This window comes from Phyllopteryx taeniolatus, unplaced genomic scaffold (genome assembly GCF_024500385.1).
Source record: "Phyllopteryx taeniolatus isolate TA_2022b unplaced genomic scaffold, UOR_Ptae_1.2 contig_113, whole genome shotgun sequence".
NCBI lineage: Eukaryota > Metazoa > Chordata > Actinopteri > Syngnathiformes > Syngnathidae > Phyllopteryx > Phyllopteryx taeniolatus.
In genome coordinates this window covers 2,813-30,578 of record NW_026902906.1, presented here as the reverse complement: position 1 = coordinate 30,578, position 27,766 = coordinate 2,813, and the positions used below count along the sequence as shown (strand labels likewise).

At 46.2% G+C, this 27,766-nt stretch overlaps 5 non-coding genes across 5 annotated transcripts; all 5 read left to right on the top strand.

Moving 5' to 3' along the window:
• The first annotated feature begins 2,149 nt into the window (after window positions 1–2,149).
• trnal-aag (transfer RNA leucine (anticodon AAG)) lies at window positions 2,150–2,231 on the top strand. The gene has a single exon. It is a non-coding gene; the product is annotated as a tRNA-Leu (tRNA).
• Window positions 2,232–2,402: 171 nt separating this feature from the next.
• trnal-aag (transfer RNA leucine (anticodon AAG)) lies at window positions 2,403–2,484 on the top strand. The gene has a single exon. It is a non-coding gene; the product is annotated as a tRNA-Leu (tRNA).
• A 2,730-nt stretch (window positions 2,485–5,214) lies between these two features.
• On the top strand, window positions 5,215–5,296 carry trnal-aag (transfer RNA leucine (anticodon AAG)). Its single transcript has one exon. It is a non-coding gene; the product is annotated as a tRNA-Leu (tRNA).
• Window positions 5,297–6,617: 1,321 nt separating this feature from the next.
• trnal-aag (transfer RNA leucine (anticodon AAG)) lies at window positions 6,618–6,699 on the top strand. Its single transcript has one exon. It is a non-coding gene; the product is annotated as a tRNA-Leu (tRNA).
• Window positions 6,700–8,024: 1,325 nt separating this feature from the next.
• On the top strand, window positions 8,025–8,106 carry trnal-aag (transfer RNA leucine (anticodon AAG)). Its single transcript has one exon. It is a non-coding gene; the product is annotated as a tRNA-Leu (tRNA).
• The last annotated feature ends 19,660 nt before the right edge of the window (window positions 8,107–27,766 follow it).

The window sequence follows — 27,766 nt, the reverse complement described above, 5'->3', positions numbered from 1 at the left end:
CACACCATGGCTCAATATAGCAGCCCATTTAAATAGGTTCTTTGGAAGTATTTGTTTCCCTTCTGTGCTAATGTAAATTTCATTTTGTAGTTTTGTCAAGTGGGCGGCCAAGCCACATAAAGCGATGGAAACAAAAGGTGATAATTGGCTTATGTAGCCGGGTTCATTTGATTGTGTTTAGCCCCAGATTAAATTCCTGGTTCAACCACCAGAGGTTGCCAAACCAAATTTAGATCATGAAGTATGAGTCGCCATGTCAAGTTTGTCTTCTTGAATATCTTAAAACTATTAAACCCCCTATCATAGTAAACAAACACATACTGAAGTCAACCGCTTATAACCATTTGTTTGATTTTATATCCTTGAGATATTTTGATGTTCTCTTTTGATGTTATAACTTGGATGTTCTTTTGGAAATCATTGATAAGAAGTACATCAAGCCTAGTAAGACTGTTATACATTATACTTACTCTTATATTACTGATAGAAAATGCTTTGAAACTGCTTTTGTGCAAGAACTGTAACCTGTGTAAAAGTGTCTCTCTCAGGCATCGCATCACAAGATGTACTACGAAAAGCGTACCTGTTGAATACAGGAGAGAATGGTATTCACATGAATGTATATACATTTATTTAACAATTACACATATACATGTATTGCAGATTGCTTAGAGATTGACATAGTGTGATGACATGTATTGGTTGAGTTCAAGACATATGAATATGCTTGAATGTATTTACTAAGAAGCCTATTTGGGTGAGCAAATAAGAGGTCAAGTCAGGATAACGTTGAAAGTAAAAGTGAAAGATACTTCCACTCAGGTCACGTCAGGACGCTCTGAGGGAGAAACAGGTGCTTCCCACTCGGGTCGTATCAGGATAGAGTAAACAAAGGAATATTTTTAGAAAAAGGGAGTTTCTGTAAAACCAAGGTTATAAATGCCTCACATGCTCAGAAACGGGGCTCCTTCTTCTCTCGAGAAAGGGAGACACACGTCCTTTTTCCCTCGCAATGAAAATGACATGTTGACAGGAGGAATTCATCTTTGAATCTTCCTCTTTAATTGGGTAAGACTAAAAGAATATTATAATAAGGTAACTAATAGAACCGCTATTGACATTGCGTGGATAGGAAAAAGGGCTAGTCAGCTGTCCAGGGATTCTTATATTCCAAATTATCTTATTATTAATTGGCATCACGGCTCCGTAGGACTTGATCACTCCTTAAGGCTCACTCAAAAGGTAATACTGGTTTTTATGATTTATTACTTTTAAGCTACTTCTACTTATTTTCATTGTTATTATTCTCATTATTGTTTATTTTAGATTACAAACACTTTCTGTCATATTATCATTTTAACCTTGAAGCAGGGGACATTAAGTACGAGTGGCCCATATTCTGTCAACAGACTTTGTCTTCATTCTCCTGCTCTTGACATGGATTCCTACATTTCAGATGAGTATTGAGTCAGTAAGTCAGAGGCACTGGCATGCATATAAACATCAGAAAACTATGATGCAATGAAAAACAACACAATCGAAGTCGGAGTGGCTGAGCCGTCAAAGCAACTCCATTCAGGTTGCAATATCTACGGGTATGCGGGTTGACATTCTGCTTCTTGTGTGATTAGACTGACAAAAACTGTCTGTTTCCTCTCCTTGGCTTTCCAGTCCAACAAAAATTGGTACGACTCGGGTGTTATCATTGTTTCTGCCCAACACTGCCACGAAACAACACAAGGAATATTTGTGAGGATGGCCCAGCGCGCCAAGTTGGTGAACTAAGTTCGCAAAGTCTACGCATGTGACCCCCTTCTGACAAGATGTGACCAACAAACCCTAGGTTCCTGTCCCCGGTCGTCAAGTACAGGTAGGGGAAAATCTGTGTTTTGCAAGCAGAAGGAGTTTGTACTCATTTACCTCAAATAGAGCTGAATATACACAAAACAGTCAAGCTGCACTAGCCAGGAATCGGACCCAGGCCTTCAGCTTGGCAGGCGAGATTTCTACCACTGAACCACCAATGCTTGGTATGGGGGTTCTTGCACTTTGCACTTTCTCGAACGGGTCGCCCACCGGATGAGCAGACCGCCTGGGGTGAATAAAGATCCCGACCCTTAGTTCCTTCTAAACAACACAACGTACTACTGTCAGGATGGCCGAGTGGTCCAAGGCGCTGCATTAAGGTTGCAGTCTCTATGGAGGCGTGGATTCAAATCCCACTCCTGACAGTGTCTAGTGTATAAAGACAATGTGTCCATTCTGTCATTCATATCCTTTTTGTGAGTGCGCCTCTGCTGAGGGGGAATTCAGTGCTCGGGTCGCCCACCAGATGAGCAGACCGCCTGGGGTGAATAAAGATCCGAACCCTTTGTTCCTTCGAAACAACACAACGTACTACTGTCAGGATGGCAGAGTGGTCCAAGGCGCTGCATTAAGGTTGCAGTCTATATGGAGGTGTGGGTTCAAATCCCACTCATGACAGTGTCGAGTGTGAAAAGACAGTGTGTCCATTCATTTCCTTTTTGTGAGTGCGCATCTGCTGAGGGGGAATTCAGTGCTCACATGGCGAGTGACAATGTGACTCGGAAGGGCGTGATAAAGGCGAAAGCCTCCTCACCCCTCCCGATCTAAGCGCGAGTCGTGCTTACTTATAGGAATAATGTGCTCGTCACAGACTGTCAATAATGACCACCATCTTCACACATAAGGGTTTCCAGATGAGCACTCGACACCAGGACAACCAAAGGTCGCAGTTCGATGATCGACTTTGTGGTCGTGTCATCGGACATGCTGCCGCATTTCTTGGACACTGGGGTGAAAAGGGGGGCGGAGCTGCAATCTGATTCCCATTGGGTGGTGTGTTTGCTTCGATGTTGGGGGCAGATGTCAGTTCGACATGAAAGAGAATTACGTATTGTGAGGGTGTGCTGGTAATGTCTGGCAGAGTCCCCAGTCAGAAGGAGCTTCAACTCCCACATCCGGCAAAACTTTGTCCATGTCCCGGGGGAAGCAGGGGACATTAAGTACGAGTGGCCCCTATTCTGTCAACAGACTTTGTCTTCATTCTCCTGCTCTTGACATGGATTCCTACATTTCAGATGAGTATTGAGTCAGTAAGTCAGAGGCACTGGCATGCATATAAACATCAGAAAACTATGATGCAATGAAAAACAACACAATCGAAGTCTGTCGGAGTGGCTGAGCCGTCAAAGCAACTCCATTCAGGTTGCAATATCTACGGGTATGCGGGTTGACATTCTGCTTCTTGTGTGATTAGACTGACAAAAACTGTCTGTTTCCTCTCCTTGGCTTTCCAGTCCAACAAAAATTGGTACGACTCGGGTGTTATCATTGTTTCTGCCCAACACTGCCACGAAACAACACAAGGAATATTTGTGAGGATGGCCCAGCGCGCCAAGTTGGTGAACTAAGTTCGCAAAGTCTACGCATGTGACCCCCTTCTGACAAGATGTGACCAAGAAACACTTGGTTCCTGTCCCCGGTCGTCCAGTACAGGTAGGGGAAAATGTGTGTTTTGCAAGCAGAAGGAGTTTGTACTCATTTACCTCAAATAGAGCTGAATATACACAAAACATTCAAGCTGCATTGGCCAGGAATCAGACCCAGGCCTCCCGCACGGCAGGAGAGAATTCTACCACTGAACCACCAATGCTTGGTATGTGGGCTCTTGCATTTTGACTACATTCCAATGCTCTCGAACGGGTCGCCCACCGGATGAGCAGACCGCCTGGGGTGAATAAAGATCCGGACCCTTTGTTCCTTCTAAACAACACAACGTACTACTGTCAGGATGGCCGAGCGGTCCAAGGTGCTGCATTCAGGTTGTGGTCTCTCTGGAGGCGTGGGGACAAATCCCATTCCTTACAGTGTATAGTGTATAAAGACAATGTGTCCATTCATTTCCTTTTTGTGAGTGCGCCTCTGCTGAGGGGTAATTCAGTGCTCACATGGCGAGTGCCAATGTGACTCGGAAGGGCGTGATAAAGGCGAAAGCCTCCTCACCCCTCTCCGATCTAAGCGCGAGTCGTGATGACTTATAGGAATAATGTGCTTGTCACAGACTGTCAATAATGACCACCATCTTCACACATAAGGGTTTCCAGATGAGCACTTGACACCAGGACAACCAATGGTCGCAGTTCGATGATCGACTTTGTGGTCGTGTCATCGGACATGCTGCCGCATTTCTTGGACACTGGGGTGAAAAGGGGGGCGGAGCTGCAATCTGATTCCCATTGGGTGGTGTGTTTGCTTCGATGTTGGGGGCAGATGTCAGTTCGACATGAAAGATAATTACGTATTGTGAGGGTGTGCTGGTAATGTCTGGCAGAGTCCCCAGTCAGAAGGAGCTTCAACTCCCACATCCGGCAAAACCTTTGTCCATGTCCCGGAGGAAGCAGGGGACATTAAGTATGAGTGACCCATGTTCTGTCAACAGACTTTGTCTTCATTCTCCTGCTCTTTACATGGATTCCTACATTTCAGATGAGTATTGAGTCAGTAAGTCAGAGGCACTGGCATGCATATAAACATCAGAAAACTATGATGCAATGAAAAACAACACAATCGAAGTCTGTCGGAGTGGCTGAGCCGTCAAAGCAACTCCATTCAGGTTGCAATATCTACGGGTATGCGGGTTGACATTCTGCTTCTTGTGTGATTAGACTGACAAAAACTGTCTGTTTCCTCTCCTTGGCTTTCCAGTCCAACAAAAATTGGTACGACTCGGGTGTTATCATTGTTTCTGCCCAACACTGCCACGAAACAACACAAGGAATATTTGTGAGGATGGCCCAGCGCGCCATGTTGGTGAACTAAGTTCGCAAAGTCTACGCATATGACCCACTTCTGACAAGATGTGAACAAACACTTGGTTCCTGTCCTCGGTCATCCAGAACCGGGAGGGGAAAATGTGTGTTTTGCAAGCAGAAGGAGTTTGTACTCATTTACCTCAAATAGAGCTGAATATACACAAAACATTCAAGCTGCATTGGCCAGGAATCAGACACGGGCCTCCCGCGTGGCAGGCAGAGAATTCTACCACTGAACCACCAATGCTTGGTATGTGGGCTCTTGCAATATGACGACATTCCAATGCTCTCGAACGGGTCGCCCACCAGATGAGCAGACCGCCTGGGGTGAATAAAGATTCGAACCCTTTGTTCCTTCGAAACAACACACTGTACTACTGTCAGGATGGCAGAGTGGTCCAAGGCGCTGCATTAAGGTTGCAGTCTATATGGAGGTGTGGGTTCAAATCCCACTCATGACAGTGTCGAGTGTAAAAAGACAGTGTGTCAATTCATTTCCTTTTTGTGAGTGCGCCTCTGCTGAGGGGGAATTCAGTGCTCACATGGCGAGTGACAATGTGACTCGGAAGGGCGTGATAAAGGCGAAAGCCTCCTCACCCTTCTTCGATCTAAGCGCGAGTCGTGATGACTTATAGGAATAATGTGCTTGTCACAGTCTGTCAATAATGACCACCATCTTCACACATAAGGGTTTCAAGATGAGCACTCGACACCAGGACAACCAAAGGTCGCAGTTCGATGATCGACTTTGTGGTCGTGTCATCGGACATGCTGCCGCATTTCTTGGACACTGGGGTGAAAAGGGGGGCGGAGCTGCAATCTGATTCCCATTGGGTGGTGTGTTTGCTTCGATGTTGGGGGCAGATGTCAGTTCGACATGAAAGATAATTACGTATTGTGAGGGTGTGCTGGTAATGTCTGGCAGAGTCCCCAGTCAGAAGGAGCTTCAACTCCCACATCCGGCAAAACCTTGTCCATGTCCCGGAGGAAGCAGGGGACATTAAGTATGAGTGACCCATGTTCTGTCAACAGACTTTGTCTTCATTCTCCTGCTCTTTACATGGATTCCTACATTTCAGATGAGTATTGAGTCAGTAAGTCAGAGGCACTGGCATGCATATAAACATCAGAAAACTATGATGCAATGAAAAACAACACAATCGAAGTCTGTCGGAGTGGCTGAGCCGTCAAAGCAACTCCATTCAGGTTGCAATATCTACGGGTATGCGGGTTGACATTCTGCTTCTTGTGTGATTAGACTGACAAAAACTGTCTGTTTCCTCTCCTTGGCTTTCCAGTCCAACAAAAATTGGTACGACTCGGGTGTTATCATTGTTTCTGCCCAACACTGCCACGAAACAACACAAGGAATATTTGTGAGGATGGCGCAGCGCGCCATGTTGGTGAACTAAGTTCGCAAAGTCTACGCATATGACCCACTTCTGACAAGATGTGAACAAACACTTGGTTCCTGTCCTCGGTCATCCAGAACCGGGAGGGGAAAATTTGTGTTTTGCAAGCAGAAGGAGTTTGTACTCATTTACCTCAAATAGAGCTGAATATACACAAAACATTCAAGCTGCATTGGCCGGGAATCGGACACGGGCCTCCGCGTGGCAGGCGAGACTTCTACCACTGAACCACCAATGCTTGGTATGTGGGCTCTTGCACTTTGACTGACATTCCAATGCTCTCGAACGGGTCGCCCACCAGATGAGCAGACCGCCTGGGGTGAATAAAGATCGAACCCTTTGTTCCTTCGAAACAACACAATGTACTACTGTCAGGATGGCAGAGTGGTCCAAGGCGCTGCATTAAGGTTGCAGTCTATATGGAGGTGTGGGTTCAAATCCCACTCATGACAGTGTCGAGTGTAAAAAGACAGTGTGTCAATTCATTTCCTTTTTGTGAGTGCGCCTCTGCTGAGGGGGAATTCAGTGCTCACATGGCGAGTGACATTGTGACTCGGAAGGGCGTGATAAAGGCGAAAGCCTCCTCACCCCTCTCCGATCTAAGCGCAAGTCGTGATGACTTATAGGAAGAATGTACTCGTCACAGACTGTCAATAATGACCACCATCTTCACACATAAGGGTTTTCAGATGAGCACTTGACACCAGGACAACCAAAGGTCGCAGTTCGATGATCGACTTTGTGCTCGTGTCATCGGACATGCTGCCGCATTTCTTGGACACTGGGGTGAAAAGGGGGGCGGAGCTGCATTCTGATTCCCATTGGGTGGTGTGTTTGCTCCGATGTTGGGGGCAGATGTCAGTTCGACATGAAAGAGAATTACGTATTGTGAGGATGTGCTGGTAATGTCTGGCAGAGTCCCCAGTCAGAAGGAGCCTCAACTCCCACATCCGGCAAAACTTTGTCCATGTCCCGGGGGAAGCAGGGGACATTAAGTACGAGTGGCCCATGTTCTGTCAACAGACTTTGTCTTCATTCTCCTGCTCTTGACTTGGATTCCTACATTTCAGATGAGTATTGAGTCAGTAAGTCAGAGGCACTGGCATGCATATAAACATCAGAAAACTATGATGCAATGAAAAACAACACAATCGAAGTCTGTCGGAGTGGCTGAGCCGTCAAAGCATCTCCATTCAGGTTGCAATATCTACGGGTATGCGGGTTGACATTCTGCTTCTTGTGTGATTAGCCTGACAAAAACTGTCTGTTTCCTCTCCTTGGCTTTCCAGTCCAACAAAAATTGGTACGACTCGGGTGTTATCATTGTTTCTGCCCAACACTGCCACGAAACAACACAAGGAATATTTGTGAGGATGGCCCAGCACGCCAAGTTGGTGAACTAAGTTCGCAAAGTCTACGCATGTGACCCCCTTCTGACAAGATGTGACCAAGTAACACTTTGTTCCTTTCCCCGGTTGTCCAGTACAGGTAGGGGAAAATGTGTGTTTTGCAAGCAGAAGGAGTTTGTACTCTTTTACCTCAAATAGAGCTGAATATACACAAAACAGTCAAGCTGCACTGGCCGGGAATTGGATCCAGGCCTGTAGCGTGGCAGGCGAGATTTCTACCACTGAATCACCAATGCTTGGTATGGGGGCTCTTGCACTTTGACTACATTCCAATGCTCTCGAACGGGTCGCCCACCGGATGAGCAGACCGCCTTGGGTGAATAAAGATCCGGACCCTTTGTTCCTTCTAAACAACTCAACGTAGTACTGTCAGGATGGCTGAGCGGTCTAAGGTGCTCCATTAAGGTTGCAGTCTCTATGGAGGCGTGGGTTCAAATCCCACTCCTGACAGTGTCTAGTCTATAAAGACAATGTGTCCATTCTGTCATTCATTTCCTTTTTGTGAGTGCGCCTCTGCTGAGGGGGAATTCAGTGCTCACATGGCGAGTGCCAATGTGACTCGGAAGGGCGTGATAAAGGCGAAAGCCTCCTCACCCCTCTCCGATCTAAGCGCGAGTCGTGATTACTTATAGGAATAATGTGCTCGTCACAGACTGTCAATAATGACCACCATCTTCACACATAAGGGTTTCCAGATGAGCACTTGACACCAGGACAACCAAAGGTCGCAGTTCGATGATCGACTTTGTGCTCGTGTCATCGGACATGCTGCCGCATTTCTTGGACACTGGGGTGAAAAGGGGGGCGGAGCCTGCAATCTGATTCCCATTGGGTGGTGTGTTTGCTTCGATGTTGGGGGCAGATGTCAATTCGACATGAAAGATAATTACGTATTGTGAGGGTGTGCTGGTAATGTCTGGCAGAGTCCCCAGTCAGAAGGAGCTTCAACTCCCACATCCGGCAAAACTTTGTCCATGTCCCGGGGGAAGCAGGGGACATTAAGTATGAGTGACCCATGTTCTGTCAACAGACTTTGTCTTCATTCTCCTGCTCTTTACATGGATTCCTACATTTCAGATGAGTATTGAGTCAGTAAGTCAGAGGCACTGGTATGCATATAAACATCAGAAAACTATGATGCAATGAAAAACAACACAATCGAAGTCTGTCAGAGTGGCTGAGCCGTCAAAGCAACTCCATTCAGGTTGCAATATCTACGGGTATGCGGGTTGACATTCTGCTTCTTGTGTGATTAGACAAAAACTGTTTCCTCTCCTTGGCTTTCTTGGCGTGTGAAGATTCTCAACTTTTGTGTGTGTGTGTGTGTGTATCTTGAAAACTGCTTTCGCTTTGTCTCAAAAATAAATGCGCTGATCTACAAACGCACCATCAACAATGCACAGCAGAATTGAATTTTTACAAATGCTAAGTTATGATAAATGCACACCATCCATCCAGCCATCCATCCATTTTCTACCGCTTATCCGAGGTCAGGTCGCGGGGGGAGTAGCTTTAGCAGGGACGCCCAGACTTTCTTCTCCCCAGCCACTTCATTCAGCTCGTTGCCAGGCCAGCCGAAGGATGTAGTCTCTCCAGGGTGTTCGTGGTCGTTCCCAGGGTCTCCTCCCGGAGGGACATGCCCGGAACATCTCAGGGACCGAACAGCTTTCGGTCATGACCCACAGCTCGTGACCATAGGTTAGGGTAGGAACGTAGATCGACCGGTAAATCGAGAGCTTCGCCTTTAGGCTTAGCTCCTTCTTTACCACAACGGACCGATACAATGTCCGCATGAGGCAAAAAGGCGAGGTCGATAATCAGAACAGGGTCTAGTCTTACTGTGAGTCTTTGACGTGGAAACAAGGAATGCTGGAACGTGACGACAAGGTACAACGAACTGGCAATGAAAAAGAATGAGACACGAGGTTAAATGCAATGGTTAATTCGGGTGAACGTGGCACAGGTGGTGAAGATGCTCTCAGGAGCAGGTGTGTGTGAAACAGGGGGAAGACAAAAACCGGAACACACACCCATGACAGTACCCATCCTTAACTGCCGGCCCCATACGGCCCCGGAACCCCTGGATGCGCTACATGGAAGTCCCGAATAAGCGAGTCATCCACGATAAACGCAGACGGCACCCACGAACGTTCGTCAGACCCGTAGCCCTCCCAGTCCACCAGATATTGAAACCCCTTCCCCCTCCGACGAGACGACAACAGCAGCCTCATAGAGAAGACAGGGCCTCCATCCACGAACTGGGGGGGATGAGGGGGCCTGGAAGGCGGGACCAGAGGGGACTCCCGGGCGGGCTTGAGCAGGCTGACGTGAAAAGTAGGGTGGACCCGCATCGACTTAGGGAGCCTAAGCTTCACGGTGACAGGGTTGATTATCTTTGTGATGCTGAAGGGCCCAATGAACCTGGGTGCGAGCTTACGGGACTCCACCCGGAGTGGAATATGCTTGGTGGAGAGCCAAACTCGCTTACACACTTTGTAGTTCGGGGCCGGTGTCCTCCTACGGTCAGCTGCGGTCTTGTAGGACCGTCCCTGGCGCAGCAGCATCTGGCGGGCTCGCTCCCAGGTCCTCCTGCAGCGTCTCACCAATGTCAATGCCACTGGAACTGTGGACTCTGGGGCTGTGGCAGGAAATAGAGATGGTTGGTAACCATGCACAACGTGAAAAGGCGATAGACCAGTGGATGCAGAGGGGAGGGAATTGTGAGAGAACTCGACCCAAACCAGCTTCTGAGACCAGGGTTGTGGCTCCTGTGAAGCGAAACATCGGACCCCAGTCTCCAGGTCCTGGTTCAGCCTCTCGGTTTGTCCGTTGGTTTCAGGATGAAACCCAGATGACAGACTGACGGTAGCACCCATTACACTGCAAAACTCCTTCAAAAATCGTGAAATGAATTGGGGGCCCCTAACAGATACCACATTCTTGGGAAAACCATGAAACTTGAATGTCTGGTTAATCATCAACTCGGCAGTCTTTAGCTGAGGGGAGTTTCGGAAGTGCAATGAAGTGTGCCATCTTAGAGAATTGGGCAGCTCTGGCCCAATGGTTAAGATCCTTGCCTGCCACTCCTCGGCAGCTGCGCCAGGCTCCCGCACCGGCGGCGCTCGTCCAGCGGCCGCCACCCATCCTTGCTCCGGCGGCGCTCGTCCAGCGGCCGCCACCCGTCCTTGCTCCGGCGGCGCTCGTCCAGCGGCCGCCATCCGACCATGTTCCGGCGGCGCTCGTCCAGAAGCCGCCACCCGTCCTTGCTCCGGCGGCGCTCGTCCAGCGGCCGCCACCCGTCCTTGCTCCGGCGGCGCTCGTCCAGCGGCCGCCACCCGTCCTTGCTCCGGCGGCGCTCGTCCAGCGGCCGCCACCTGTCCTTGCTCCGGCGGCGCTCGTCCAGCGGCCGCCACCCGTCCTTGCTCCGGCGGCGCTCGTCCAGCGGCCGCCACCCAACCATGTTCCGGCGGCGCTCGTCCAGCGGCCGCCACCCTTCCTTGCTCTGGCGGCGCTCGTCCAGCGGCCGCCACCCAACCATGTTCCGGCGGCGCTCGTCCAGCGGCCGCCACCCGTCCTTGCTCCGGCGGCGCTCGTCCAGCGGCCGCCACCCGTCCTTGTTCCGGCGGGGCTTGTCCAGCGGCCGCCACCCGACCCTGCTCCGGCGGCGCTCGTCCAGCGGCCGCCACCCGTCCTTGCTCCGGCGGCGCTCGTCCAGCGGCCGCCATCCAACCACGTTCCGGCGGCGCTCGTCCAGCGGCCGCCACCCGTCCTTGCTCCGGCGCCGCTCGTCCAGCGGCCGCCACCCGTCCTTGTTCCGGCGGCGCTCGTCCAGCGGCCGCCACCCGACCCTGCTCCGGCGGCGCTCGTCCAGCGGCCGCCATCCGACCACGTTCCGGCGGCGCTCGTCCAGCGGCCGCCACCCGTCCTTGCTCCGGCGCCGCTCGTCCAGCGGCCGCCACCCGTCCTTGTTCCGGCGGCGCTCGTCCAGCGGCCGCCACCCGACCCTGCTCCGGCGGCGCTCGTCCAGCGGCCGCCATCCGACCACGTTCCGGCGGCGCTCGTCCAGCGGCCGCCATCCGACCACTTTCCGGCGGCGCTCGTCCAGCGGCCGCAACCCGACCACGCGCCCGCGGCGCTCGTCCAGCGGCCGCCACCCGAACACGCGCCCGCGGCGCTCGTCCAGCGGCCGCCACCCAACCACGCGCCGGCGGCGCTCATCCAGCGGCCGCCACCCGACCACGCTCCGGCGGCGCTCGTCCAGCGGCCGCCACCCAACCCTATTGCCTGGCCCCTGCATTACCATTGGGTTCGGCACCGTGGCCGTCCGCCTGAATGGCCCTGTAAAGACCCTGGTGCTTGGCGTCCTGGACGACCTCCTGAACCGCTCAGCCAAGCACCTCACCTCGGGTGGCCTGGATGGCCACCAGACTGACCTGAGGGGTGGACTCTGTACCCTCCTCCAGGCCCCCTTCCGCCCACCCTGGGTTGATGTCTTTTTGGTTGTTGTTTGGGGAACGTCTGGGATCCGTTCCTTTAGAGGGGGGGTACTGTCATGGTCTGTGTTTTGGTTTGGGTTGTGTTTAGTTTTGTTCAATGTTTTCCTGTGTTCCATGTTTGTCGTGTGCTCATTAGGTTGTTGTGTCCACCTGTTCTCGTCTACTTTGTCGACCAATCAGCTCTCTCTAGCCACTCGTCTTGTCCAGGTGTTCCTCGTTGTCTCGTCAATTTGTTTGTATTTAGTTCCCTGGTTTCTTTCAGTTCTCGTCGGTTCATTGTCGTTGTCACATGTCTTGCCATGTCATTGTCGCTCAGGTATTTCACCAGTCATGTCTTGTTTCTTGTTTTGGGTTCACTCAAGTGTTTCTTTGTTACTTTGTGTTTAGATTTTGGACTTTGTTAATTTAGCATTTAGACTTTTTCATGATCTTTGTTTTCCTTTGTTTTTGGAATTAAATATTATTATTTTGAGATTCCCGCACTCCTGCCTTGCCTCCCTGCTTCCCTGCAATTGGGTCCACCATGTTCTTGCCTTGCATTCCTCGCCGTCACCCTAACCATGTTCATGACAGTCAACAACTGTGAGAATGGTGGTATTACCTTTCGAGGCCGGTAATCCTGTCACAAAGTCTACGGAAATGTCTGACCAAGGACGTTGTGGTATTGGCAGGGGTCGCAACTCCCCAGAAGGACGTTGACGAGAGGGCCTGTTAGCAGCACATACCTGGCAAGCATTGACGTAATCGATAACGTCCCTCCTAACATTAGGCCACCAAAAGCGCTGTTCGACCACAGATTGCGTTTTGGCAATGCCTGAGTGACATACGGTATGGTTAGTGGGAGCCCAGTGGATGACTCTTCCCCTTAAGATCGGAACCACATAAAGCCTGTTTTAAGGGCAATCTTCAGGGCTAAGAGTGTTCTTCAGAGCCTCTTTAACCGCAGTTTCAACGTCTCAAACAAAAGCAGAAATGAAACATGACTTGGGCAAAATAGTCTTAGGGTCGGACAATGAATTCTCTTCACAGAAAATACGTAATAAAGCATCTGGTTTACCATTCTTAGAACCAGGTCGGTAGGATAACATGAAATTAAATCTAGTGAAGAACAGAGCCCATCTAGCCTGCCTCGCATTTAATCTTTTAGCAGATTTAATATACTCAAGGTTCTTGTGATCTGTCCATACTAAAAACGGAGTCTGTGCCTCCTCTAGCCAGTGCCTCCACTCCACCAAAGCCACCTTCACCACTAGCAGTTCACAGTCACCTATGTCATAATTTCTCTCGGCTGGAGTCAGTTTTTTAGAGAACAGGATCATCTGGCACAGTGACCAGAACAGGATCCAGTGGGAAGAACATGGCGTCACCCTGGACACCACCAAACTGCCTCCCACCGTCCTCAGCCTGCCAACCATACCTACACTCCTCCAGTAAGCCCAATCGTTAAGTCTTTTCTGTCCTTTTCATCTGTGCCCCCCACTTGTCCTAGTTATTCACCATGTCCTACTATTTTGCATCCACATGTTTTTTTAGATTCTGATTTTTCTGATTGTGAAGATGGCCCCGATTTAGTTAACCTCCTGTCTGATTCTTACTCTGACACAGATTTCGATTTTTCTGGTTCCTTCCCTCGTTTATCCCGTCCAAGTCAGTTTTTGTCACGTCTCGCCGTTTCAAACCCCAGTGAGTCCAAATCCTTTCCCTCTGACCTTTTCTTGGGCACCCGTTTGGCCATCTACCCCGGACCGCCGCGTGGTGGCCAACGTAGGCGCCCAAGTAAAGGTAAAATTTTGCCCTCTCGTTTTTTTCCCCCTGTTCCCGAGTCACTTAATTTTTCATCTGTTGCCACACTTTGTTCCACGGCTCCAATTAAGTTACGTCTAGTCAAACCTGCCCCCAAGCCACCATGTTCAGTACCAGCCATTTTTCCTCGTTCACCTTCCCGAGACCCTGTGCCCCTCCCGTACCCTCTACTCCCAAAACTCAATGGCGGCAGGCTGAGGAAGCCACTGCAGGCCCTGTTCCTGCTCCTCGGCAGCTGCGCCAGGCTCCCGTTCCTGCTCTTCGGCAGCTGCGCCAGGCTCCCGTTCCTGCTCCTCGGCAGCTGCGGCAGGCTCCCGTTCCTCCTCCTCGGCATCTGCGCCAGGCTCCCCTTCCGGCTCCGGCGGCGCTCGTCCAACGGCCGCCACCCGTCCCGGCGGCGCTCGTCCAGCGGCCGTCTCCCGTCCCGGCTCCGGCGGCGCTCGTCCAGCGTTCCTTTAGAGGGGGGGATACTGTCATGGTCTGTGTTTTGGTTTGGGTTGTGTTTAGTTTTGTTCCATGTTTTCCTGTGTTCCATGTTTGTCGTGTGCTCATTAGGTTATTGTGTCCACCTGTTCTCGTCTACCTTGTGTCGACCAATCAGCTCTCTCCAACCACTCGTGTCTTGTTCAGGTGTTCCTCGTTGTCTCGTCAATCTGTTTGTATTTAGTTCCCTGGTTTCTTTCAGTTCCTGTCGGTTCATTGTCGTTGTCACATCTTTGCCATGTCATAGTTGCCAGATGTCGTTGTCACATGTCTTTGCCATGTCATTGTCAGGTGTCATTGTCCCTATCTGTTCCACGTCTTACTCACAGGTCAGTTTGTTTCCAGTTTTAGATATTCAAGTGTTTCTTTGTTACTTTGGTTTTGTTGTTATATGTTGTGGGACTTTGTTTAGTTTTTGTTGGATTTATCTTACCCAACATTGTAAAAAATAGACACAAAAGGAATGAAGACGCTGGTTTCTTTTTCTCATGAGGAGGGCGTATGGGAGATTGTTCAGATCACAGCCTCTCAACACGCTCTAAACAATCCCCCCCCCCTCGCTCCTGCATTTATTTGAAATAGGAGGGATTTACAAATCATAATGTTCTAAGCAATAAGACACAACACAAAATATTTGATAATAAGAGGGTTTTTCCCAGACATAGTATTCTAAACAATAAGACACGACACATAATATTTGATAATAAGAGGGTTTTTCCCAGACATAGTATTCTAAGCAATAAGACACAACACAAAATATTGGACCAACACTTGTCCCGACCCGACCACATCCGATCACGTCCTTGGTCCAGGCGCCCTTCCATCGGATGTTGCTGAGTCATCTTTTCGAAGGCGAGACATCTAAAATCGTCCATAATACTAATGCAAGCTAAGCAAATAAATGATAACTTATAGAATATATTTAACATTTCCCTCCTGTTTATCATGTATTTGCACAAATTCTCATATCATCTTACAGTCACTTCATTTCGATTTTTAATTGTAGAATCATTTTTATGAAACAAATACATTTATACTCAGAGTAAACTTGTCATACCTGAATGTTGTAGTTTAAACATCGTAATCACCTGGATCAGGAAACAAATCAGGTAAAACAACATCATCATCATCATCGTCATTATTATCAACCTCCAATAAAGGATAAATCTGCTCCATACGGTTCCATGTGGGTTATGGCTGTGGTGATTAATTTACTGATTAATGCCCGAATGCATGGGATACAACAACATCCACACAATGTCAGAATAGCTGCAAAAACAGCAATTGATATCAATATTGGTGAAATTAGGGTTTTATATTTACCAAAAACGTCCATTCAGCTGTTTCACAAGGAGTGTTGATTGAGGGTCCGTAGACCATCGATGGCTCTGGTCAAGCTGCCATCTGTAGCAGTATTGTTTGTTCTCCAAACATACCGCAAACACCTCCCTCTCTTGCGAGGAGCATGTCGACAGCTATGCGGTCTTTGGAACGTCCTTGAGCTGCTCGTGCACAGCTTCCAACCCACTCTGAGTCCAATTTCCTAATCTCTGTACATTGAAGTGGATATAGTTTATCCCAACAACATTTTTATTAATCGTACACCAACAGCATATGAAGTATTCAAATCCTCCTGCAACTTGGTCAGCTAATTTGTATTGATTAGGAACCCCACGAGGAACATGTATGTTTTATGTTGGATAATTTTGCCTCTGCCAGGATAAATCTCTTTTTTGTCAAGTATGTCCAAAACACACAAGGAATTTGTCTCCGGTAGTTGGAACCGCTCTAGTACAACAGACAGTCAATTTACAGAACACTTTGGAGACATAAAGACATTGACAAAAAACAATTGTGCAAAAAGATGCAGTCCTCTAGCAGCAGTTTGAATGACTAATATCGCAATAGTCCGGTGCAAAGATCATTGTGCAAAGGGTGCTGAGACTTCAAGGAGTGTATGCGGTTTAAAGTGACGAGTAGTGCGATAATCTGGGACAATGGTTGTGCAAATGTTGCAGATGCTCCTCAATCAGTGTGCAAATGGAATAATACAATCTTGTGATAATTATGCCGGAACTATGCGCAACAAAGGCCTGGGACCCATGCAAACAACACAATCTTTTCTCGCTACATTTGCTGCTTGTTCCATCAATAGTAACCAATTGTTATTTTGTCCTGAAACTCCTGTGACAACAAGGAACCAATCATCAGTAGTTATGTTGTTAACCATTAAAATTTGTCTACCTTTCTTTGAAGTTTTCAATGGCATTTTTGGTTTAACACGGTTCCTATAACACAATACTACTTGGAAGTGGGGATCTTTTCCACAAGAATAGGCCCACAAGCTCACTATCAAACACATTGGGTGACTTGATTTGTATTTCAATATTAAACTATGGGCCGTTTTGCTTATGTTAAACTTCTTTCTTTGTTCTTTTGCTGTTCTTTTTGACCAACTGGACCAATCATAACTTGTTTCACCAATAAGGTGTTTCCATTCAAAACCTATAGTTGCATACCAGTCATATCTAAATCCCCAATTCTGCCCATTCTCTTGAGCATCATTGGTGAGAACCGCATATGGAATTATGATTAAAGCAGCTTGATTTTGGGGGGCACAAAATATTAAACCTTTTTGCCGCGTTTGGAGGCCATGCCCACAATTTTGATCATCAGCTGTACTCCTTTTGACACGAGTTAATGATTCAAAATGTTTTATTATTGGGTTTGTCATATTGGTCCAGTTGGTAGGTGATTTTCTATCTAAAAAATGGGTTTTATCATTGAGGGTGGGACGTCCCATGTACCACAAAAACAAAACCAACATCATAGTAGCCAAAGTTGCTACGTAACAATTTATCGAATCTCATAACCAACGTGGGTGTGCCTTTCTGCTGAGTTCTCACTAAAAGGGTTGGTGTCTTTTTTCTTCACTGACCAGCAAGCGTTTTCAGAATCTACACATCTGCTCCCGCTCCGTTATCAGACTTTTGCTCACCTTCCCTATTTGAGTACTCAGCTGAAATGACTCTTACAGTGTGTTAAATGAACCCACGTGTTTCTTTCTGCTATTTTTTAGGGCTGTAAAGTGTCAATCTATCTGTGCCACCATCCCTCCGGTTGAGACGTGACACAGCATGTCTCAATATAGCAGCCCATTTGAATAGGTTTTTTTTTTTTTTTTTTTTCCTGTGCTAATGTAAATTTCATTTTGTAGTTTTGCACTTTGTTTTTCCCAATAATTGCGTTCTTTTTGTGGAATACTCATATTGGCTATCAGTATAGATTGTACCATCTTTATTTATCATTAGTTTGCATGCCTCGATTAATGCTACTAATTCAGCAGCTTGTTCAGCCAATTCCTGTCAATCATGCTGCGTGCCTTCATCAAGTAAGTTTATTAGTGTGGCTGGATTTAAGGTTGTGCATCGCTCAACAGTCAAATGTGGTTGTGACAGCAAGATGGCAATGCAAGATAAATGTCTTGCAGGTGATAAAAACGGCATATTGGTTTGCAATAGGAGAGCAGACACTGTATGTGGGACCTTAAGGGTGAACTGCTCTCTAGTTGAAAAATAAGCTATTGGTCTTAGCTTATCACCGTATTGTTGTGTAAGTACGGAGGTCATGCAATAGCTTTTACAATCTACCATTTGAATGAATGTTTTATCATTAAATTTGGAAGACCTAGCGCAGCACTGGACACCAAATGTTGTTTAATGTCACAGAAGGCCTTTTCTGCCTCTGTACTCCATTAAACAGGTGATCTCATTTTAAGGTTGTCTTCATACATTAATTTTGACAATGGTGCAACAATTTCTGCATTGTTTGGAATCCATGCTTTACAATAATTTGTCAGACCTAAAAATGATTATTATATGTTTCTTCGTCTGTGGTTTAGGATTTTTTAAGACTATAGCTTTCCTGTCTTCTAATATAGTCTTTCCTCCTATACTTAAATTATGGCCTAGATATTTGACTTGTCTTTTACATCATTGCAATTTATTTTTGTTAACTTTATGTCCCTCTTCTGTTAGATGATGCAGTAAGGTCAATGAATCTTTGCATGTCTCTCCATCTGTAGATGCCAGAAGACATGCGTGTTGTCATAACTTGTGAATAATTAGTTGGACTTTCACAGTAACCTTGCGGTAATCTAGTAAATGTATATATTTTTTTTTTCTCAAATGTGAATGCAAACCAAAATTGACTGTTATTTTCTATTGGTACTGAAAAGAATGCATTACTTATGTCCACTACTGTAAACACAGTAGCGTCTGGTCTTAATGAATTTAACAATGTGCGTGGGTTTGGTACGCATGCTGCTCTCTGTATTACTGCAGCTCATCACATTCTTTTTTATCTTTTATTTTTGTGATAAGCTGCAAGGCTGCAGACAATAGGGCCTTTCCCATGTTTAACGGTGGTTTGTCTTTTATTTTTTATATAATTTGATTCCTGCAACGCGGCTATTTTTTGTGTATTTAACCAACCATTAAAGCCGTGTTCGGTTATCCCTGTCTCTAAATATTAAATTTTATCAGGATCCTGTTTTTTTTTTCTTTTAAATTTAATTTAATGAACCTCCAACCTTTACACTGCAGTGTATTCCTGTTTTTTATTTTACTACTTCCTTTCCCCATTTGAAAGAATTTGGTTCAGTGTAATACTACCTAGGGTAGTCTAGAACACTTTTTCTTTTCAGTAGGACGGTGATTCAAATTTACTTTCTGTGGTAATTCTCACTTCAACTCTTTCGAGTGGAGAATTCTTGCCTTTGCATTCACAAAAGTCCACCGTTTACTTTCCCACTGTTTTGGTATGGAATGAAAAACCTCGTGGTTTCCCATTTCCCATTTACACTCTCATTCAAACAGTTTTCATTCACACTTGCTCGTCAGAGGACTCCGCCGTCCTATACGGAATTTAACCACATTTGTCAACAGCTCATTAGAGGACTCCGCCGTCCTATACGGAATTTAACTACGACGCCACGAAACTTTCCAAGTTTCTTTATTTCACCTGCCATTAACTAGTATTCACAGGGTTTATTAAACACGGAATTTAAGTACGTACAGGACTCCGCCGTCCTCGCGGAATTTGTGGACTCCGCCGTCCTTTTTCCTAAAATTTTTTTTAAAATTTAACTCACCAGTCGTCTTCAATCCTGTGGATTGTCGTCAACCTTCAGATCCCAGTTGAGGAGAACGAAGACCAGTCCTGTAAAGGGTCTTACTTGCCGTGGCCATGGTCTCTTAACTGGAAGTCGGCTCCACAACTGGAATCCTCGGGTGTGTTGACATCCGGCTCGAAGGACCAATTTAATGTTGGATTTATCTTACCCAACATTATAAAAAATAGACACAAAAGGAATGAAGACACTGGTTTCTTTTTCTCATGAGGAGGGCGTATGGGAGATTGTTCAGATCACAGTCTCTCAACACGCTCTAACCAATCTCTCCCGTCGCTCCTGCATTTATTTGAAAATAGGAGGGTTTTTCCCAGACATAATGTTCTAAACAATAAGACACAACACAAAACATTGGACCAACACCTGTCACGTCCCCGACCACATCCGATCACGTCCTTGGTCCAGGCGCCCTTCCATCGGATGATGCTGAGTATTCTTTTTGAAGGCAAGACATCTAAAATCGTCCATAATACTAATGCAAGCTAAGCAAATAAATGATAACTTCTAGAATATATTTAACAGTATGGATCTTTAAATGATACGTAATTATTGCACATTATTGTGTGGACCTCAAAGCCACGGTTTATGAACCCGAACCACTTCCGAGGAATGCATTACAGTCGAGTGAATGGCAGTATTAGTAGGAGTAGATTAGATTCAATCAGAATCAGCAGAATCAAAATCAGAATACTCGATATTTGCCGAGTATGTCAGAAACATAGTTCTCAAATTCTCTCGTGTGTTAACTTTTCAAAATCTATGATCTGATCACACATTTGTAGTGTTGAGAATGATTTTGCATCATCCACACAAAAAACTCCAAAATAGACCAGCCAACAATTGGAGAATAAAAAATGACGCGATCCGCTCAAGATATTTTTAAGCGAAATTTTATATTTTTTAAATATAAAATGTTGCTTTTCAGGTAACCATGTGGCTTACGGCCATACTACCCTGAGAAGGCTCGTTGTGTGGTATAGTGGCTGCAGGCGTGGAGGTTTGGCACAGCTGCACTCATTAGTGGAGCATGAGCAATACAGGCAGCAGGAGCTTTGTGCTCCTCTGGCTACCTGTTACTTGTGTTTTTTGATTGTTTTTTTTTGGTTTTTGGTTTTTGCTTTTTGCTTTTTGTTTTGGGTTTTGTTTTTTTGTTTGTGACCTTTTTCCTCCTCCCAGCTTCCCGCTGTGGAGGAGTGTTTTGTCTTAATTGTTTTTCACCCTTTAAGGTCAAATTGACGGATTGGTTGTTGGTCAGGACAGGCTTAAGGACACGAAGCAGGTGAACAAGATGGATTCGGGGCGAGGAGAAGGTTTGACGGGTTGCAGTGGTGTGGTGAATAAAAATGTCGTGACAAGAAGGTATGAGAAAGAGTTAACTTTAATTCTTGAAATTGACAATGGTGATGCCATTACTCCATTAATATTAATTAGGGGAACGGCTGAAGTATGTGGGAGCATTACAGCATGCAGGGTTATTGCAAAGGATAAATATGAAGTGACTGTTAATTCTGTCAATGCAAAGGAGAAACTGCTTGATGGTTTTTGTATTGGGAGTGCCAGAATTCATGGCAGGGAAGTTACCTCTGATGAGCTGGTTGTTTCTTTTATGGGGCTGCCAGCTTATATAGAGGATAATGATATCCTGGAGAAACTACAGGCTTGGGGAGTTTCAGCGGTCTCTGAGGTGAGGAGGAGAATGTGGCCGGGAACGGACATCGCGGACGGCACAAGGTTTGTGAAGGTAAAATTCACCAACACTGTACAGTCTCTGCCTTATTCGGCTAGGTTTGTCACAGCGGCAGGTCCGGAGTACTTTCGTGTTATTCACGATCGACAGGTCAAAGTTTGTCGAGGGTGTCTCTCTCCCAGCCATGTGTACAGGGACTGTCCCGAGTTTCTGTGTAGGAAGTGTGGAGTCCAGGTGCATTATGCCTGCGAGTGTCAGGTGCCCAATTCGCAAAGGTGTGCTACATGCAGGCAATATTTTCCCCTTTGTGTTTGTGAAAAGGGGAAATTAGATGGGGGGGATGCCTTGTACCCGGGGTGCTGATGCCAAGTCTTCCATCCTCCCTGTTTCGTCTGGATCGGTGGCTGCTGGTCTGGGGGAATCAACTTTGACACGTTTGCTGGTGGAGGCGCCTGTGACGGTGGGGGCTGGAGGTATTGTTCCTCGCCCTACTCCTGAACGGGGGGGAGGGGAGGAAATCCCTATCCCTGATGCCTGGGTGGCAGAGGCTGAACCTGAGATGGGGGTGAGTGCTGGGCCGTCTCCACTCTCTGCCCCTGAACAGGAGGAGGCGACTGTTGAATTTAGGCGTACTCCTAGGCCGACGATTAAAAGTCCTAAGCGGAGGAAAGACCAAATACAGTCTGTGTCTTCTATTCAGAAGGGAGGCACCTCACAGAACAATGAGGGGAGGAATCAGAGGAATCCCTCTCAGGAGGGGATGTTTCGATTGAGCGGCTGGCGCGTTTTCCCGTGTCACAGCTATTCCCCCCTCGTATCACCCGTTCGTCTGCCACCCTAGAACCAGTCCTGGACTCAGATGAAGGCATGGAGATTGATGTGATGGAGCGGAAGAAACGGCAATCTGAAGGCACTGGGAAGGGCGGGCTTAAAAAAAGTAAGTAGACTCGACGCGTCCATCTTTTCGTTTTTTGCTTATGATGAATTTTCTCCTGGTGTCAGCAAATGCCTGTGGTCTTCGTAGTGACCATAAAATTCACAACATTATGTGCCACACCAAGTGGGATATTTTGTGCTTGCAAGAAACTTGGTGGGAGGACGAGCACATTAAGAAAATAGAAAATATGAAGCTTGGTTCGCTTCACGTGGCATTAGGCACATCAAGATCTTGTGGGGTTGCCATTTTGACGAAATGCGACCCCTTGGGTTATCCCACCCTAGTGCATGCTGACAATCAGGGGAGATTCATTGTGGTCGAATATGATGGACCGTTGAAGTTCCGATTGATTAACATTTACGCTCCCAATGTGGAGTTAGATAGGAGGGACTTTTTCCTGCATGTATTCTCCTTTGTGACTGATAGAACCTTGTTGATTGGTGATTTCAATACATATATCAGCAAACTGGATGTCAGTGTAAATAATGTTTTTAGGACTGATTCTAGCAGGAATTGTCTTTTAGATCTGATGACCGGTAATAATATGGTAGAAATCTGGAGGACTTTAAATCTAAGTCGGCCAGTTTTCTCCAGGGCGCAGGTTGTCCAAAATGAACTGAAGCAATCACGCATCGATCTCTGTTTAACATCAGCCTCTCTTGTACAGAATCTGGACAGGCCACTGTACACATGGTCGAGTCAGAGTGACCACGCGTTGCTCTCCGTTGAACTGGTACTTGGGGGAAGTCGGAGGACCGGCGGGCTTTGGGTGCTAAACAACTCCCTTCTGAAGGATGATTGCTACGTTTCCAGGGTGAGCGGGCTCCTTGGCTTGGCTAAGATGGATTGGCTTGTGTGATGCTCCCATCTCTGAGGCAGAAGTTTTTAGCGCTATATTGTCTTTAAATAAAAACAAAAGCCCGGGGAGGGATGGAATAACTGCTGAATTTTACACAGCGTTTGTAAGCCAACTCACGCCCATATTGCACAGGGTTTTTACAAGTATGCAGACATTCGATCGGGTTGCCCCGACTTTCAGCGAAGGGATTGTCTCACTGATTTTTAAACAGGGGGACCGTACAAATCTTGGGAATTACAGGCCCATTAGTTTGTTGAACAGTGACTACAAGGTCCTCGCGAAGGTTTTAGCGAATAGGCTTAAAGTGGTGATAGGCAACATTATTTCAGAAACACAAACATATGGTATACCACGCAGGGAAATTGCTGACACAATTTTGACTCTAAAATATTTGATTAAACGGATGAATGACACGCGTGGGATCCATGTATGCATTGATTTTGAGAAAGCATTTGACAGAGTTGAGCACGATTTCTTATGGTTGGTTTTAAAGAAGTTTGGTTTTGGTCAAATCTTCATAGAATGGATTCAGAGGTTATATTTGAGTGCTTTTAGTAGAATCAAAGTTAATGGGTTGCTGACGGGCCCTGTGAGGCTGGGGAGGTCGGTGAGACAGGGATGCCCTTTGTCCTCACTGCTTTACAGCCTTGTGGGGGAACCGCTGGCTGCCCTGCTCAAGCAGAATAATGGAATTAGGGGTATTCTGACACCAGCAAACAATGAAGTTAGAATTATTCAATATGCAGATGACACAAATTTGTTAGTCAGGGATGTAGAGAGTCTTAAAATGGCTCTCCATGAACTGAATGTTTACTGCCAGGCCTCTGGCGCAAAGATAAATACAAATAAGACGACTATGGCTGTGTTTGGTGCGTTGCAGGCTACTCCTAGCACCTGGGGTTTTCGTGAGGCCGAGAACAGCTACAAAGTTCTGGGAGTCTTGTTAGGTAAGCTTGCGGAGGTATGTAATAGGAAAACATGGGAGAACATTTTGAATAAAATAGAAAGTCAACTTAACGTATGGAGGTTGAGAAATCTAACCCTGAAAGGTAAAGTCCTAGTAATAAAAGCTTTGTGTATTTCAAAGTTGGTACATGCCCTGACTGTTACTGATTTGCCTGGTGACATTTTGAGTAAGCTAAAGGCAATTTTCAGTCGTTTCATGTGGAAGAGAGAAAAGGGTCTGGTGAGTCATGCTACGCTGATAGGGGATCATGGAGCGGGTGGTTTGGGGTTGATCGACATAGACACGAAGAAGAAATCTTTAAGGCTCAAAATCATCAAGAAATGTTTGGACTTGTCCTTCACAGCCCCGTGGAAGGACTTTGTTATACCCACCCTGCGAGGGTTGGGGAATTATGGTGACTTTAACCTATGTCAAATGTTGCCGAGGTCATTGTTCCCCGCCCAAGATCCTTTTGAGAGGGAGGTTCTGGAGGCGTGGTGGTCGCTCAGGCCATGGGTGAGAGCAGAGCCAAAGTCGCTGCAACAATTGCTGAAAATTCCGCTGAGGTTCAACCCCGATCTCATGGGCGGAGGGCCAGGGAGTGGGGAGAGAATGTTCAGCGATACCTTTGAGAGGGCAGGAATAAGTACTATTGGGGATTTATTAGATGGGAGCGGGAACTATGACATTGTCGGGGTTCGGACTCTGTTCCGGTCGCGGGGAGTCCTCTTCTGCAGAGCGGGTGTTTTGCGCTTGGCTGGAAGAATCAGGGAATCCATACTACGGAATTGGGGGTCTTTTCTGGAGGGTTCATCCTCTGGAGGGGACCCGGGGGCGGATCGGGATGTAGGTTTTGTGCTGGTTGACAGGACAAGGTTTTTTGGTTTGTCGGAGTGTAGCACAAAACGACTTTACAGGGTTTTGATAGCCGGAGTGTTCCGGAGACCTGCAGCGGAACGCACATTCCCTGCACTGACCATTACATCCATCTGGGCCAACATGTTCAATTGGTACACCGCACCAAAGGTCAGTAATACTGACTTCAAATTACGACACAGAATCATATTCCCTTGCACAACACTCAATGCAATTTCTCCTAGCGTTTATGCCAGAGACTGTATGGTGTGTAAAGAGGCACCCGAGGACTGGATGGGAGACCGCCTGGGAATACCAGGTGCTGTAAGCTTTTTCACTTTAGATTCTCGTGGAATCGTTTTCTTATCGGTGGTTGACCTAAATTATAATGCAGTCATTCTCTCTCTTATGACTTACCATCTCTTTATTAGGAGACAGAATCTTCACGTACCTTTTTTAAACATCCCGTATCTCCTTTTCCGACAGTAAAAAAAAAATAATTATCTATACACACATATATCTACATATATATATCTATATAGATATATATATATATTAGTATCACGTGATACGTCACAATTTTATCACATCAGTGCTTTTAATTAGCTCGAGGCTAAGAATACGAAGGTATGGATCTTTAAATGATACGTAATTATTGCACATTATTGTGTGAACCTCAAAGCCACGGTTTATGAACCCGAACCACTTCCGAGGAATACATTACAGTCGAGTGAATGGCAGTATTAGAAGGAGTAGATTAGATAAATTCAATCAGAATCAGCAGAATAAAAATCAGAATCTATATTTGCCGAGTATGTCAGAAACATACAAGGAATTTGTCTCCGGTACTTGGAGCCCCTCTCGTGCGACAACGGATAGCCATTTGACAGAAAATACTTTGGAGACATCATCACATGAGACCAAAGTACAGAGAATCACTGAGCAATGAAAGGTTAGCGGTAATGTGGTCATGTCAATGCAAATGTGTTATTTTTTATTTTTTGACAATTGTGCAAATGATGCAGAGTCCTTTAGCAATTTAGTGCAATTTGAAATGACTGATCGAGCAATAATCTGGTACAGTGACAATTGTGCAAAACGTGAAGAGACTTCGAGAAATTTAAGCAGTATAAAGCGAATCGTAGTGCGATAATCTGGAACAGTGTCCATTGTGCAAATGGTGCAGATACTTCGCAACCACATGAGTGGCCAGTATTGGTCAACAACAGATATGCAAATTGTGCAGAGTGGCGAGACTACTACAGTGAATGCTCGAATAATGTATAATTGGCCCGACAGCGATGGGACAAATATCTCAAGACAAATTGGCAGCATGTTACAATGCAATTGTAAGTGAACTGTTTAAGAAGTTAACGGTAAACGGGACGAAGGTGTTGGAATGTCTGCTAGTTTTTGTTTGCATTGTTCGATAGCACTTGCCTGGGGGAAGGAGCTGGAAGAAGACAATTATATATGACTCGTGCACTCACTGTAGTAGTCTCGCCACGCTGCACTATTTGCAATCTGTTGTTGATCAATACTGGCCACTCATGCCAGTAGCATCTGCTCCAATTGCACACTGATTGAAGAGAATCTGCAACATTTGCACAATAAACATTGTCCCAGATTATCGCACTACTTGCTTGAAGTCTCGTTGCCCTTTGCACAATGGTCATTGCACCGGACTATTGCAATATTAGTCTTTCGAACTGCTCTAAATGCTAGAGGACTCTGCATCTTTTTGCACAATTGTCAAAAAAAAATGAACCGGCAATACCAGATAACTAGCAACCATTAATTGCTCAGTGACTGTTTTTTGTCAACGTCTTTATGTCTCAAAAGTGTTCTCTGTCAATTGACTGTCTGTTGTCGTACGAGAGTGGCTCCAACTACCAAATTCCTTGTGTGTTTTTTGGACATACATGGCAAATAAAGATGACTCTGTTTCTGAAGAGTTGGTGACCAGGATGTGGAGGGTCCAAGAGGATTTTGCATGCTCTTGTCTGAGTTTTGGCAGCGTGCAAGTTCTCAAATTCTCTCGTGTGTTAACTTTTCAAAATCTATGATCTGATCACTCATTTGTAGTGTTGAGAATGAGTTTGCATCATCCACACAAAAAACTCCAAAATAGACCAGCCAACAATTGGAGAATAAAAAATTACGCGATCCGCTCGAGATATTTTTAAGCGAAATTTGATATTTTTTAAATATAAAATGTTGCTTTTAAGGGACCCATGCGGCTTACGGCCATACTACCCTGAGAACGCCCGATCTCGTCTGATCTCGGAAGCTGTTAAATATATTATAGAAGTTATCATTTATTTGCTTAGCTTGCATTAGTATAATGGACAATTTTAGATGTCTCGCCTTCAAAACGAAAACTCAGCATCATCCATGGAAGGGCGCCTGGACCAAGGACGTGATCGGATGTGGTCGGGTCGTGACAGGTGTTGGTCCAATATTATGTGTTGTGTCTTATTACTTAGAATACTATGTCTGGGAAAAACCCTCTTATTATCAAATATTTTGTGTTGTGTCTTATTACTTCGAATACTATGTCTGGGAAAAACCCTCTTATTATCAAATATTTTGTGTTGTGTCTTATTGCCTAGAACATTATGATTTGTAAATCCCTCCTATTTCAAATAAATACAGGAGCGAGGGGGGGGGGGGATTGTTTAGAGCGTGTTGAGAGACTGTGATCTGAACAATCTCCCATACGCCCTCCTCATGAGAAAAAGAAACCAGCGTCTTCATTCCTTTTGTGTCTATTATAATGTTGGGTAAGATAAATCTAACATAAATTGGTCCTTCGAGCCGGATGTCAACACACCCGAAGATTCCAGTTGTGGA